We start from the raw sequence: 14,145 nt of genomic DNA, 5'->3' as shown, positions 1-14,145 counted from the left end.
ATCGTTACAACTATAATGGGTGAACTCACCTTCAAAGTGGCGTGTGCTCTGCCCTGGCGGTTCACCATCCATGCTGTTATTACTTCATGTTGGTTGTGAACAGGGTAGCAAGTGTTCGAGATGGCGAGGTCACACATCAGGTCTAAATCATTTGCAGACAAAAGATCTCTTGTGTTCCTTCTTCAGGTTGGCTTTTTTATTTGCTGACAGAGAGAGAACCTGTTACAGTCTGAGGAGTTCTGCAGTTGTTCATCCTGAGCAGCTGTTTCTATTGGGATTTGCGGCTGAACTGTTGCCACCTGTGTCCATCTCAGTGTTTAAGGTTGACGTTCCTTGGGACGGTTATGTTTGGGACTGAGTTCCTTCCCGAGGAGGTTGAGGCAAGATCGTATATATCTTATTTCCTGTACATTCTTGAGCCTTTGCAGCTGGTGTCTTATAAATGAATGCAATGATAAGGTTCTAGTTTTCAACCTTGACAACAAGTACTTCTGCTACAACATTTCTGAAACTTATAAGCTTAGATGTCCTAAAAGAATCTCCAACATAGAGTCCCTTCGTGGTTCGTCCGTTCATAACTATCTAGGTTGTAATCTGGGATCCAAACTTCGCCATTCACAATGTAACGTGCAGTTTTGTGAAGGCTGCAAACAATACATTTGATTCGATGAAAAAGCTATTGATTACAGTAATCTGTTCCTGAGTTGTTGGTGGAGGTTAACATACCTTGCTTCCTTGAGATTGGTAGAGTTTTCAGTTCCTTCACTGCACTGCGGAGGGAAGCCTGCGTCATTTCTTCACCTGCAGATCCTCTGTTAGTCTAAAAAAATTCAGTTGACCTCCTTCTTGTTGAATGCACTGTCGTGTGTGGCTAAGAGTGAGATGCTATTACCCCGGCCACATGATGCCTCCTGCAGCGCTGAGTAAAGTGGAGCCTTTCCTCTAGCGATGGTGTTCATATTATCTTTCGGGTGGGGAAATCTGCATCTCTCTCCGCCTAGCGGCAGTTGCCTTTCTGAAGCAAGCTCAGGCATTTTGTGAGCTGCTGAAATTTACATCTTCCCTAATATGACGCTCCAGTTTGGCCAATCACTGTATATTTCCTTCACATAATATCTATTCCCCGCACCCGCCTTTCTTAACGTGTCGCCCCTGTTGTCTCTATCCTTATCTGTTATCTGAGCTTGTGATGGCTGGCCTCTTGCCCTCTGATGCCTAGGTGACTGTCCATACAATTTTCTCTCTCTCTCTCTCTCTCTCTCTCTCTCTCTCTCTCTCTCTCTCTCTCTCTCTCTCTCTCTCTCTCTCTCTCTCAAACCTGAGTTACAGTCTACCTTCCTCTATACCTCCCATAGTGTCACCATGTACCATACTATCTTCTGTCTCACTTTCTATACCGGAGTCAGTGTCTTATGATACCTCCAGACTCCCTTTCCAGGCCAACATGTCCCATGTCTGCGTTCACAGTGGTGGTGATGGGTGACTTCGTCGCACAGCGAAGGTATCGAGTATGTAAAATTTCTCTCTGATGTTTATGGCAGAGTTCCCAGCATGTCGGCAGGAATCATTAGCCTGCAGCACCAACTCAAAAGATATAGTCTTCTTGGAGTGCAATTCTGACAGACTTTTATTTTGTTTGAATATATATATATATATATATATATATATATATATATATATATATATATATATATATATATATATATATATATTTTTTTTTTTTTTCACTCCTTTCCACCTCCAATTTGGTCTCCCTCTTCTCCTCGTTCCCTCCACCTCCGACACATATATCCTCTTGGTCAATCTTTCCTCACTCATTCTCTCCATGTGCCCAAACCACTTCAAAACACCCTCTTCTGCTCTCTCAACCACGCTCTTTTTATTTCCACACATCTCTCTTACCCTTACGTTACTTACTCGATCAAACCACCTCACACCACACATTGTCCTCAAACATCTCATTTCCAGCACATCCACCCTCCTGCGCACAACTCTATCCATAGCCCACGCCTTGCAACCATACAACATTGTTGGAACCACTATTCCTTCAAACATACCCATTTTTGCTTTCCGAGATAATGTTCTCGACTTCCACACATTCTTCAAGGCTCCCAGAATTTTCGCCCCCCTCCCCCACCCTATGATTCACTTCCGCTTCCATAGTTCCATCCGCTGCCAGATCCACTCCCAGATATCTAAAAACTTCCTCCAGTTTTTCTCCATTCAAACTTACCTCCCAATTGACTTGACCCTCAACCCTACTGTACCTAATAACCTTGCTCTTATTCACATTTACTCTTAACTTTCTTTCTTCTGAACATGCAGGAGGGTGAAAGGCGGGCAAGGAATAGAGTGAATTGGATCGATGTGGTATACCGGGGTTGACGTGCTGTCAGTGGATTGAATCAGGGCATGTGAAGCGTCTGGGGTAAACCATGGAAAGTTGTGTGGGGCCTGGATGTGGAAAGGGAGCTGTGGTTTCGGGCATTTTTGCATGACAGCTGGAGACTGAGTGTGAACGAATGGGGCCTTTGTTGTCTTTTCCTAGCGCTACCTCGCACACATGAGGGGGGAGGGGGATGGTATTCCATGTGTGGCGAGGTGGCGATGGGAATGAATAAAGGCAGACAGTGTGAACTGTGTGCATGGGCATATATGTATGTGTCTGTGTGTGTATATATGTGTACATTGAGATGTATAGGTATGTATATTTGCGTGTGTGGACGTGTATGTATATACATGTGTATGGGGGTGGGTTGGGCCATTTCTTTCGTCTGTTTCCTTGCGCTACCTCGCAAACGCGGGAGACAGCGACAAAGCAAATTAAAAATATATGGAAAAAAATAATATATATATATATATATATATATATATATATTCGCACAGAGAAAATGGTATTTCTGCAGGCTAAAAAATGCCAAGCACGAGACGCCTTGGTGTCGGCTGACAAGTGTGGACCGACATTTAAAAGAGTTACCTGTCATATTTCTTGTCCATGTGTTCATTTTCTTTCTTTGTCCTGTGTTATTTTATTATCATGCTGTTGTCTATTTTCACCGCTCTCCTAATCTAACCTTCTTTTCCTCTCTAATATTTCAATTCTCTCTCTCTCTCTCTCTCTCTCTCTCTCTCTCTCTCTCTCTCTCTCTCTCTCTCTCTCTCCTTTTCTTCACTTTTCCATCACTTTCTCTACCATTTCTTTTTCATTTCCCTCAGCCTGCGTGGGAGGTGGGGGGATTGGGTGTTCCTACTGCCACAGGTAAAAACAATAAAAAAACTTCCTCTCTCTCACTACAACTTCTTCTCTCTCACTACAACTCTCCATTCAACCTCTCTTACTTCAACCCTCTGTCTGGCTACAACTCCTCCTCTCAGAACTATAAGAAAGGACACATTTTCATGACAGGTGATTTTTCTTCATCATAACTGATTTTCTAAATAGGTTTCGATGGTTTCAGTCAGCTGAATTACGGAGGAGTATTTACTGAATGTGTCGATGGAGTGTATAACCCCCTCTGGCATCCTCAGTATTTCTTGGTCTGGCTACACCAACAGTTTACACATCTAAACACCATCACTTCATGATTCCTTTCCTGCATTTCCGTTTGATTCTTTTGAGCTTGAAAAAAGCAATATCTAACCTTATCTTTTTTATCTAGTAAAATCTTGGCATGAAAGAATTATCGATACGTCACATTATCAGGCAAGGACGGTTGGCATAAATCCTTTAACCAACATTGTAGGCTGGCGAACTCTCGTCTGATTACAAAGCTAAACATTTCTAGACCTCCTGAATCACCATCTCCACCGTCTCTAATCACTTTGGAAAGAAAAAAATCACAGAAACTAAAAGTCTTTGGTGAACCAAACCACCAGATCTTAGGTGGATCAGATGTCCTGCCCTTCGTTACTTCGTAAATTATCCCAACTACAGTCAAGCTGTCTGGCAATACATCCATACATTACCCACATAACACTTAGAAACAAGATTATCCCAAACCTGGATTAGCCAGAGTTCGTATTACCCAGCAACTGGATCATCCAGAGGCTAATGTTATTCAGAAATCAGACACTTATAGTCAGCATTTAGCAAGTAATTAAGTTATAAGTGCACAACAGATCAGAAACTGGACTATCCAAACAGACTTGGAGCTGGATCATAAAATGTTACATCATACGTTACTTGGCCTAATAAATACTGAGTTATACAATTCGTAACAAGGAAGGTAATCATCACGACCCCAACTCAAATGAAACTTACTCGAAACACTTTATGTGTTTCATGTGTCCACACTAACAGTATATTCATAACTGCCATCTCCGAAGTCATGAAGTAACTAAAAAAAAAAAAAGAAAAAAAATAGAAATAATAATGAAAAATTTTGGTTAGGGTTATAAGTTGTCCCGTAAGTGATAACTAAAGTCCATTAAGTTAATTATCCTAATGAAACTCAAAGAAATAAAAGTGAAAGGTTGTGAAAGCAAATAGTTAATATACGAAATTGGAGAATAAAATTCTTACAGATGACTGAAAACGAATCTGTAAATACATAAATAAATAAAAAGAAACATTATCTATCTATCTATCTATCTATCTATCTATATATATATATATATATATATATATATATATATATATATATATATATATCGGGAGCGGGGGGCCAGAAATCCTCCCCTCCTTGTATTAACTTTCTAAAATGGGAAACAGAAGGAGTCACGCGGGGAGTGCTCATCCTCCTCGAAGGCTCAGAGTGGGGTGCCTAAATGAGTGTGGATGTAACCAAGATGTGAAAAAAGGAGAGATAGGTAGTATGTTTGAGGAAAGGAACCTGGATGTTTTGGCTCTGAGTGAAACGAAGCTCAAGGGTAAAGGGGAAGAGTGGTTTGGGAATGTCTGGGGAGTAAAGTCAGGGGTTAGTGAGAGGACAAGAGCAAGGGAAGGAGTAGCAATACTCCTGAAACAGGAGTTGTGGGAGTATGTGATAGAGTGTAAGAAAGTAAATTCTAGATTAATATGGGTAAAACTGAAAGTTGATGGAGAGAGGTGGGTAATTATTGGTGCATATGCACCTGGGCATGAGAAGAAAGATCAAGAGAGGCAAGTGTTTTGGGAGCAGCTGAATGAGTGTGTTAGTGGTTTTGATGCACGAGACCGGGTTATAGTGATGGGTGATTTGAATGCAAAGGTGAGTAATGTGGCAGTTGAGGGAATAATTGGTATACATGGGGTGTTCAGTGTTGTAAATGGAAATGGTGAAGAGCTTGTAGATTTATGTGCTGAAAAAGGACTGATGATTGGGAATACCTGGTTTAAAAAGCGAGATATACATAAGTATACTTATGTAAGTAGGAGAGATGGCCAGAGAGCGTTATTGGATTACGTGTTAATTGACAGGCGTGCGAAAGAGAGACTTTTGGATGTTAATGTGCTGAGAGGTGCAACTGGAGGGATGTCTGATCATTATCTTGTGGAGGCTAAGGTGAAGATTTGTATGGGTTTTCAGAAAAGAAGAGTGAATGTTGGGGTGAAGAGGGTGGTGAGAGTAAGTGAGCTTGAGAAGGAGACCTGTGTGAGGAAGTACCAGGAGAGATTGAGTACAGAATGGAAAAAGGTGAGAACAATGGAAGTAAGGGGAGTGGGGGAGGAATGGGATGTATTTAGGGAATCAGTGATGGATTGCGCAAAAGATGCTTGTGGCATGAGAAGAGTGGGAGGTGGGTTGATTAGAAAGGGTAGTGAGTGGTGGGATGAAGAAGTAAGAGTATTAGTGAAAGAGAAGAGAGAGGCATTTGGACGATTTTTGCAGGGAAAAAATGCAATTGAGTGGGAGATGTATAAAAGAAAGAGACAGGAGGTCAAGAGAAAGGTGCAAGAGGTGAAAAAAAGGGCAAATGAGAGTTGGGGTGAGAGAGTATCATTAAATTTTAGGGAGAATAAAAAGATGTTCTGGAAGGAGGTAAATAAAGTGCGTAAGACAAGGGAGCAAATGGGAACTTCAGTGAAGGGCGCAAATGGGGAGGTGATAACAAGTAGTGGTGATGTGAGAAGGAGAAGGAATGAGTATTTTGAAGGTTTGTTGAATGTGTTTGATGATAGAGTGGCAGATATAGGGTGTTTTGGTCGAGGTGGTGTGCAAAGTGAAAGGGTTAGGGAAAATGATTTGGTAAACAGAGAAGAGGTAGTGAAAGCTTTGCGGAAGATGAAAGCCGGCAAGGCAGCAGGTTTGGATGGTATTGCAGTGGAATTTATTAAAAAAGGGGGTGACTGTATTGTTGACTGGTTGGTAAGGTTATTTAATGTATGTATGACTCATGGTGAGGTGCCTGAGGATTGGCGGAATGCGTGCATAGTGCCATTGTACAAAGGCAAAGGGGATAAGAGTGAGTGCTCAAATTACAGAGGTATAAGTTTGTTGAGTATTCCTGGTAAATTATATGGGAGGGTATTGATTGAGAGGGTGAAGGCATGTACAGAGCATCAGATTGGGGAAGAGCAGTGTGGTTTCAGAAGTGGTAGAGGATGTGTGGATCAGGTGTTTGCTTTGAAGAATGTATGTGAGAAATACTTAGAAAAGCAAATGGATTTGTATGTAGCATTTATGGATCTGGAGAAGGCATATGATAGAGTTGATAGAGATGCTCTGTGGAAGGTATTAAGAATATATGGTGTGGGAGGAAAGTTGTTAGAAGCAGTGAAAAGTTTTTATCGAGGATGTAAGGCATGTGTACGTGTAGGAAGAGAGGAAAGTGGTTGGTTCTCAGTGAATGTAGGTTTGCGGCAGGGGTGTGTGATGTCTCCATGGTTGTTTAATTTGTTTATGGATGGGGTTGTTAGGGAGGTAAATGCAAGAGTTTTGGAAAGAGGGGCAAGTATGAAGTCTGTTGGGGATGAGAGAGCTTGGGAAGTGAGTCAGTTGTTGTTCGCTGATGATACAGCGCTGGTGGCTGATTCATGTGAGAAACTGCAGAAGCTGGTGACTGAGTTTGGTAAAGTGTGTGGAAGAAGAAAGTTAAGAGTAAATGTGAATAAGAGCAAGGTTATTAGGTACAGTAGGGTTGAGGGTCAAGTCAATTGGGAGGTGAGTTTGAATGGAGAAAAACTGGAGGAAGTGAAGTGTTTTAGATATCTGGGAGTGGATCTGGCAGCGGATGGAACCATGGAAGCGGAAGTGGATCATAGGGTGGGGGAGGGGGCGAAAATTCTGGGGGCCTTGAAGAATGTGTGGAAGTCGAGAACATTATCTCGGAAAGCAAAAATGGGTATGTTTGAAGGAATAGTGGTTCCAACAAAGTTGTATGGTTGCGAGGCGTGGGCTATGGATAGAGTTGTGCGCAGGAGGATGGATGTGCTGGAAATGAGATGTTTGAGGACAATGTGTGGTGTGAGGTGGTTTGATCGAGTGAGTAACGTAAGGGTAAGAGAGATGTGTGGAAATAAAAAGAGCGTGGTAGAGAGAGCAGAAGAGGGTGTTTTGAAGTGGTTTGGGCACATGGAGAGGATGAGTGAGGAAAGATTGACCAAGAGGATATATGTGTCGGAGGTGGAGGGAACAAGGAGAAGAGGGAGACCAAATTGGAGGTGGAAAGATGGAGTGAAAAAGATTTTGTGTGATCGGGGCCTGAACATGCAGGAGGGTGAAAGGAGGGCAAGGAATAGAGTGAATTGGAGCGATGTGGTATACCGGGGTTGACGTGCTGTCAGTGGATTGAATCAAGGCATGTGAAGCGTCTGGGGTAAGCTATGGAAAGCTGTGTAGGTATGTATATTTGCGTGTGTGGACGTATGTATATACATGTGTATGGGGGAGGTTGGGCCATTTCTTTCGTCTGTTTCCTTGCGCTACCTCGCAAACGCGGGAGACAGCGACAAAGTATAATAAAAAATATAAAAATAATATATATATATATATATGTATTTTTATTTATTATACTTTGTCGCTGTTTCTAGCGTTAGCGAGATAGCGCTAGGAAACAGACGAAAGAATGGCCAACCCACCCATACACACACATACACACACACATACACACGCACGTACACATACCTATATATTTCAACGTATACATACATATACATACACAGACATATACATATATACACATGTACATATTCATACTTGCTGCCTTCATCCTTTCCCGTTGCCACCCCGCCACACATGAAATGGCACCCCACTCCCCTCCGCGCGCGCGCGAGGTAGCCCTAGGATAAGACAACAAAGGCCACATTCGTTCACACTCAGTCTCTAGCTGTCATGTGTAACGCACCCAAACCACAGCTCCCTTTCCACATCCAAGCCCCACAAAACTTTCCATGGTTTACCCCAGACGCTTCACATGCCCTGCTTCAATCCACTGACAGCACATCGACCCTGGTATACCACATCGTTCCAATTCACTCTATTTTTTGCACGCCTTTCACCCTCCTGTATGTTCAGGCCCAGATCGCTAAAAAGCTTTTTCAATCCATCCTTCCACCTCCAAGTTGGTCTCCCATTTCTCCTCGTTCCCTCCACCTCTGACACATATATCCTCTTTGTCAATCTTTCCTCACTCATTCTCTCCATGTGATCAAGCCATTTCAATACACCCTCTTCTGCTCAACCACACTCTTTCTATCACCACACATCTCTCTTACCCTTTCATTACTTACTCGATCAAACCACCTCACACCACATATTGGCCTCAAACATCTCATTTCCAGCACATCCACCCTCCTCCGCACAACGCTATCTATACCCCTCGCCTCGCAACCATATAACATTGTTGGAACCACTATTCCTTCAAACATACCCATTTTTGTTCTCCGAGATAACTCTCGCCTTCCACACATTCATCAACACACCCAGAACTCTCGCCCACTCCCCCACCCTGTGACTCACTTCGGCTTCCATGGTTCCATCCGCTGCCAAATCCACTCCCAGATATCTACAACGCTTCACTTCCTCCAGTCTTTCTCCATTCAAACTTAACTCCCAATCTAGTTGTCCCTCACCCCTACTGAACCTAATAAACTAGCTCTTATTCACATTTACCCTCAGCTTTCTTCTTTTATACACTTAACCAAACTTAGTCACCAGCTTCTGCAGTTTCTCACACGAATCAGCCACCGGTGTTGTATCATCAGCGAACAACAACTGACTCACTTCCCAAGCTCTCTCATCCACAACAGACTGCATACTTGCCCCTCTCTCCAAAACTATTGCATTCACCTACTTAACAACCCCATCCATAAACAAATTAAACAGCCATGAAGACATCACGCACCCCTGCCGCAAACGACCTTCACTGGAAACCAATCACTAACCTCTCTTCCTACTCGTACACATGTCTTACACCCTCGATAAAAAGTTTTCACTGCTTCTAGCAACTTACCTCCCATACCATATACTCTTAATACCTTCCACAGAGCATGTCTGTCAACTCTATCATATGCCTTCTCCAGATCCATAAATGCTACATGCAAATCCATTTGTTTTTCTTAGTATTTTTCATATACATTTTTCATAGCAAACACCTGAAACCACACTGTTCTTCCCCAATCTGATGCTCTGTACATGCCTTCACCCTCTCAATCAATATGCTCCTATATGATTTCCCAGGAATATTCAACAAACTTATACCTCTGTAATTTGAACACTCACCTTTGTCCCACTGTACAATGGCACTATGCATGCATTCCGCTAATCCTCAGGCACTTCACCATGAGCCATACATACACTGAATATCCTCACCAACCAGTCAACAACACAGTCACCCACTTTTTTAATAAGTTCCACTGCAATACCATCCAAACCTGCTGCCTTGCCGGCTTTCATCTTACGCGAAGGTTTCACTACCTCTTCTCTGTTTACCAAACCATTCTCCCTGACCCTCTCACTTCGCACACCACTTCGACCAAAACATCCTATATCTGCCACTCTATCTTCAAACACATTCAACAAACCTTCACAATACTCACTCCATTTCCTTCACACTTCACCACTACTTGTTATTAGCTCTCCATTAGCCCCCTTCACCGATGCTCCCATTTGTTCTCTTGTCTTGTACACTTTATTTACCTCCTTCCAAAGAATCTTTTTATTCTCCATAAAATTTAACGATACTCCCTCACCCAACTCTCATTTGCCCTCTTTTTTACCTCTAGCAACTTTCTATTAACCTCCTGCCTCCTTCTTTTATATATTTCCCAGTCATATGCACTGTTTCCCTGCAAAAATCGTCCAAATGCCTCTCTCTTCTCTTTCACAAATAATCTTACTTCTTCATCTCACCGCTCACTACCCTTTCTAATCTGCCCACCTCCCACGCTTCTCATGCCACAAGCATGTTTTGCGCAAGCCAACACTGCTTCCCTAAATACATCCCATTCCTCCCCCACTCCCCTTACGTCATTTGCTCTCATCTTTTTCCATTCTTCTCTCTCTCTCTCTCTCTGGTATAGCCCTTGACCCTGCAGTCATATTAACCTGAATGTGAGAGTATCTGGGGCACAGAGGATGCCGACCATTAATGTCATCATGAGTCTCATTGTTGATATTGTGTGTGGCAGCTCACTAGGCAGAGGCTGATGGCATGATTTACGAAAGTCTCGCTTCTGTCAACCACCCAGCTGAGAGCTAACCAACCCCCCCACCGCACCTCCTTAGAGGCGGTGACTGTCCTACTGAGGAAGAATCCCAATTCCACACACCTGACGAAGTGATCAACGTCCTGCTGGTAATTATACCTACCTGGAACAGAGGCAGGAACATGGTAGTGTTTGTGCCTTTCTGCCATAACTGATACGTATCTGGATACTGAGGTTTTCATAAAACTACAGTGATGGTACAGGCTACAATGAAAAGCAAGAGTACAAAAAAAAAAAAACATAAATGTCTGAGCCCACATTACATTCTGTATCTATTGCCTCCGACACGGTGGGGCCCTGTGGAGAGTCTGACACAATAGTACCCTGGGGAAAGAATAAATCTAGTTACTTTAACCCATTAAGCACGACGGTACGAACCTGGAAAACGACGGTACATTCCTGCAGCATGAAGTTACTACCCTTGAGCAGGATGGTACGAACCTGATCTTCAGGCTCACATCGTCTCACTTGGGTACTGCAGAAACCCACTGTTTCCTGACTTTCTTTAAAATCTGTATCTGTCTCCTTGAAGAGGGTTGTCCCATGCTGATTACCATCTCAGGGCCAGGGATCCCTGATGCTGAGGGAAATCTCAGGGCCTGAGAGATCGTCTCGGACACAGAGAGGTCACTGATGCTGAGGATCATCTTAGGGCCACAAAGATACCCGATTCTCAGGATCATCTTAGGGCTATAAAGGTCCCTGCTACTACGGATCATCTCAGGGCCACGTAGGTCCCTGCTGTTCTCACTCAGGCCAAGGAACAGCAAGGAGACTCAGTCCGCTGTGGGTCACATGTTTTATCCCTCGTCTTGAACCATGAAGGACTAAGGTGTACAGATCGAGTGCGGGACACCTCTACTGGTATACACAACGAGGACTGTGTTGTATGGGGTAGTGAGAGGAAAGAAAGAGGAGGTGGGACACGGGGACAGGCAGCCTGAGATGGTAAAGAAGACTGGAGTGTGTACAGGTGTATGGTGTAAGCTTTTTGATGAATTGGTGATGATTATCTGGAGGCGTGTTTTGGTGCCTTATTTATGTACCTCCGGCAGACTTGGGGATGTGTATGTATTAGTGTTGCATCTCTGGGGGTTTTACTAAACTAAGCTAAGCATCGTTCATTGTGTACACTGGTGGATGACTGGGGCCTCCCTGAGTGTTGTGAGGCTTGGAGGGAACCAAGGGTGTTCCATGTTGTCCACATCTCGGGTTTGTCTGTAGTTTGTATCATGGTTGTCTTAACGTCTCGCCCATACTTTATGGACCGCTTATCTTACGTATGAACCGACTGGTTTAATCTTTACTCGTTCGTATTGCTCTACGGTGTTGCCAATATAGGGATACACATTTGATGTATACATTTCTCTCTCTCTCTCATGAGCGGTACTCAATAACCTTACCTTATGGCAAAACCTCGTTACAGGTACTTGTAAGGAGGCATTCTCTCTCTCTCTCTCACATACACACACACACACACACACACACACACACACACACGCACATGCGCGCGAGCAAGTGGCTCAAAACAATTAACACAGAAACAAAAAATTTCAGCAGTATATTCTGCAGGACACAATTGGTCGTGACAGCACAAAAGACGCGTCACAAACCGTGGCCAAAACATATTAAGATCTTTTTTATCGTTTAACATCGAATTACCGGAACTATGTACGTGCCCAAAACCTTCTCAACTTTATCACAAGCTAAGATATATATATATATATATATATATATATATATATATATATATATATATATATATATATATATATATATACTATATACTATATTGGACGATTTTTGCAGGGAAAAAATGCAAATGAGTGGGAGATGTATAAAAGAAAGAGACAGGAGGTCAAGAGAAAGGTGCAAGAGGTGAAAAAGAGGGCAAATGAGAGTTGGGGTGAGAGAGTATCATTAAATTTTAGGGAGAATAAAAAGATGTTCTGGAAGGAGGTAAATAAAGTGCGTAAGACAAGGGAGCAAATGGGAACTTCAGTGAAGGGCGCAAATGGGGAGGTGATAACAAGTAGTGGTGACGTGAGAAGGAGATGGAGTGAGTATTTTGAAGGTTTGTTGAATGTGTTTGATGATAGAGTGGCAGATATAGGGTGTTTTGGTCGAGGTGGTGTGCAAAGTGAGAGGGTTAGGGAAAATGATTTGGTAAACAGAAAAGAGGTAGTAAAAGCTTTGCGGAAGATGAAAGCCGGCAAGGCAGCAGATTTGGATGGTATTGCAGTGGAATTTATTAAAAAAAGGGGGTGACTGTATTATTGACTGGTTGGTAAGGTTATTTAATGTATGTATGACTCATGGTGAGGTGCCTGAGGATTGGCGGAATGCGTGCATAGTGCCATTGTACAAAGGCAAAGGGGATAAGAGTGAGTGCTCAAATTACAGAGGTATAAGTTTGTTGAGTATTCCTGGTAAATTATATGGGAGGGTATTGATTGAGAGGGTGAAGGCGTGTACAGAGCATCAGATTGGGGAAGAGCAGTGTGGTTTCAGAAGTGGTAGAGGATGTGTGGATCAGGTGTTTGCTTTGAAGAATGTATGTGAGAAATACTTAGAAAAGCAAATGGATTTGTATGTGGCATTTATGGATCTGGAGAAGGCATATGATAGAGTTGATAGAGATGCTCTGTGGAAGGTATTAAGAATATATGGTGTAGGAGGAAAGTTGTTAGAAGCAGTGAAAAGTTTTATCGAGGATGTAAGGCATGTGTACGTGTAGGAAGAGAGGAAAGTGATTGGTTCTCAGTGAACGTAGGTTTGCGGCAGGAGTGTGTGATGTCTCCATGGTTGTTTAATTTGTTTATGGATGGGGTTGTTAGGGAGGTGAATGCAAGAGTTTTGGAAAGAGGGGCAAGTATGAAGTCTGTTGGGGATGAGAGAGCTTGGGAAGTGAGTCAGTTGTTGTTCGCTGATGATACAGCGCTGGTGGCTGATTCATGTGAGAAACTGCAGAAGCTGGTGACTGAGTTTGGTAAAGTGTGTGAAAGAAGAAAGTTAAGAGTAAATGTGAATAAGAGCAAGGTTATTAGGTACAGTAGGGTTGAGGGTCAAGTCAATTGGAAGGTAAGTTTGAATGGAGAAAAGCTGGAGGAAGTAAAGTGTTTTAGATATCTGGGAGTGGATCTGGCAGCGGATGGAACCATGGAAGCGGAAGTGGATCATAGGGTGGGGGAGGGGGCGAAAATCCTGGGAGCCTTGAAGAATGTGTGGAAGTCGAGAACATTATCTCGAAAAGCAAAAATGGGTATGTTTGAAGGAATAGTCGTTCCAACAATGTTGTATGGTTGCGAGGCGTTGGCTATGGATAGAGTTGTGCGCAGGAGGATGGATGTGCTGGAAATGAGATGTTTGAGGACAATGTGTGGTGTGAGGTGGTTTGATTGAGTAAGTAACGTAAGGGTAAGAGAGATGTGTGGAAATAAATAGAGCGTGGTTGAGAGAGCAGAAGAGGGTGTTTTGAAATGGTTTGGGCATATGGAGAGAATGAGTGAGGAAAGATT

This window comes from Panulirus ornatus, chromosome 4 (assembly GCF_036320965.1).
Source record: "Panulirus ornatus isolate Po-2019 chromosome 4, ASM3632096v1, whole genome shotgun sequence".
In the NCBI taxonomy this organism is placed as follows: Eukaryota; Metazoa; Arthropoda; class Malacostraca; order Decapoda; family Palinuridae; genus Panulirus; species Panulirus ornatus.
This window is presented reverse-complemented; position numbering follows the sequence as displayed.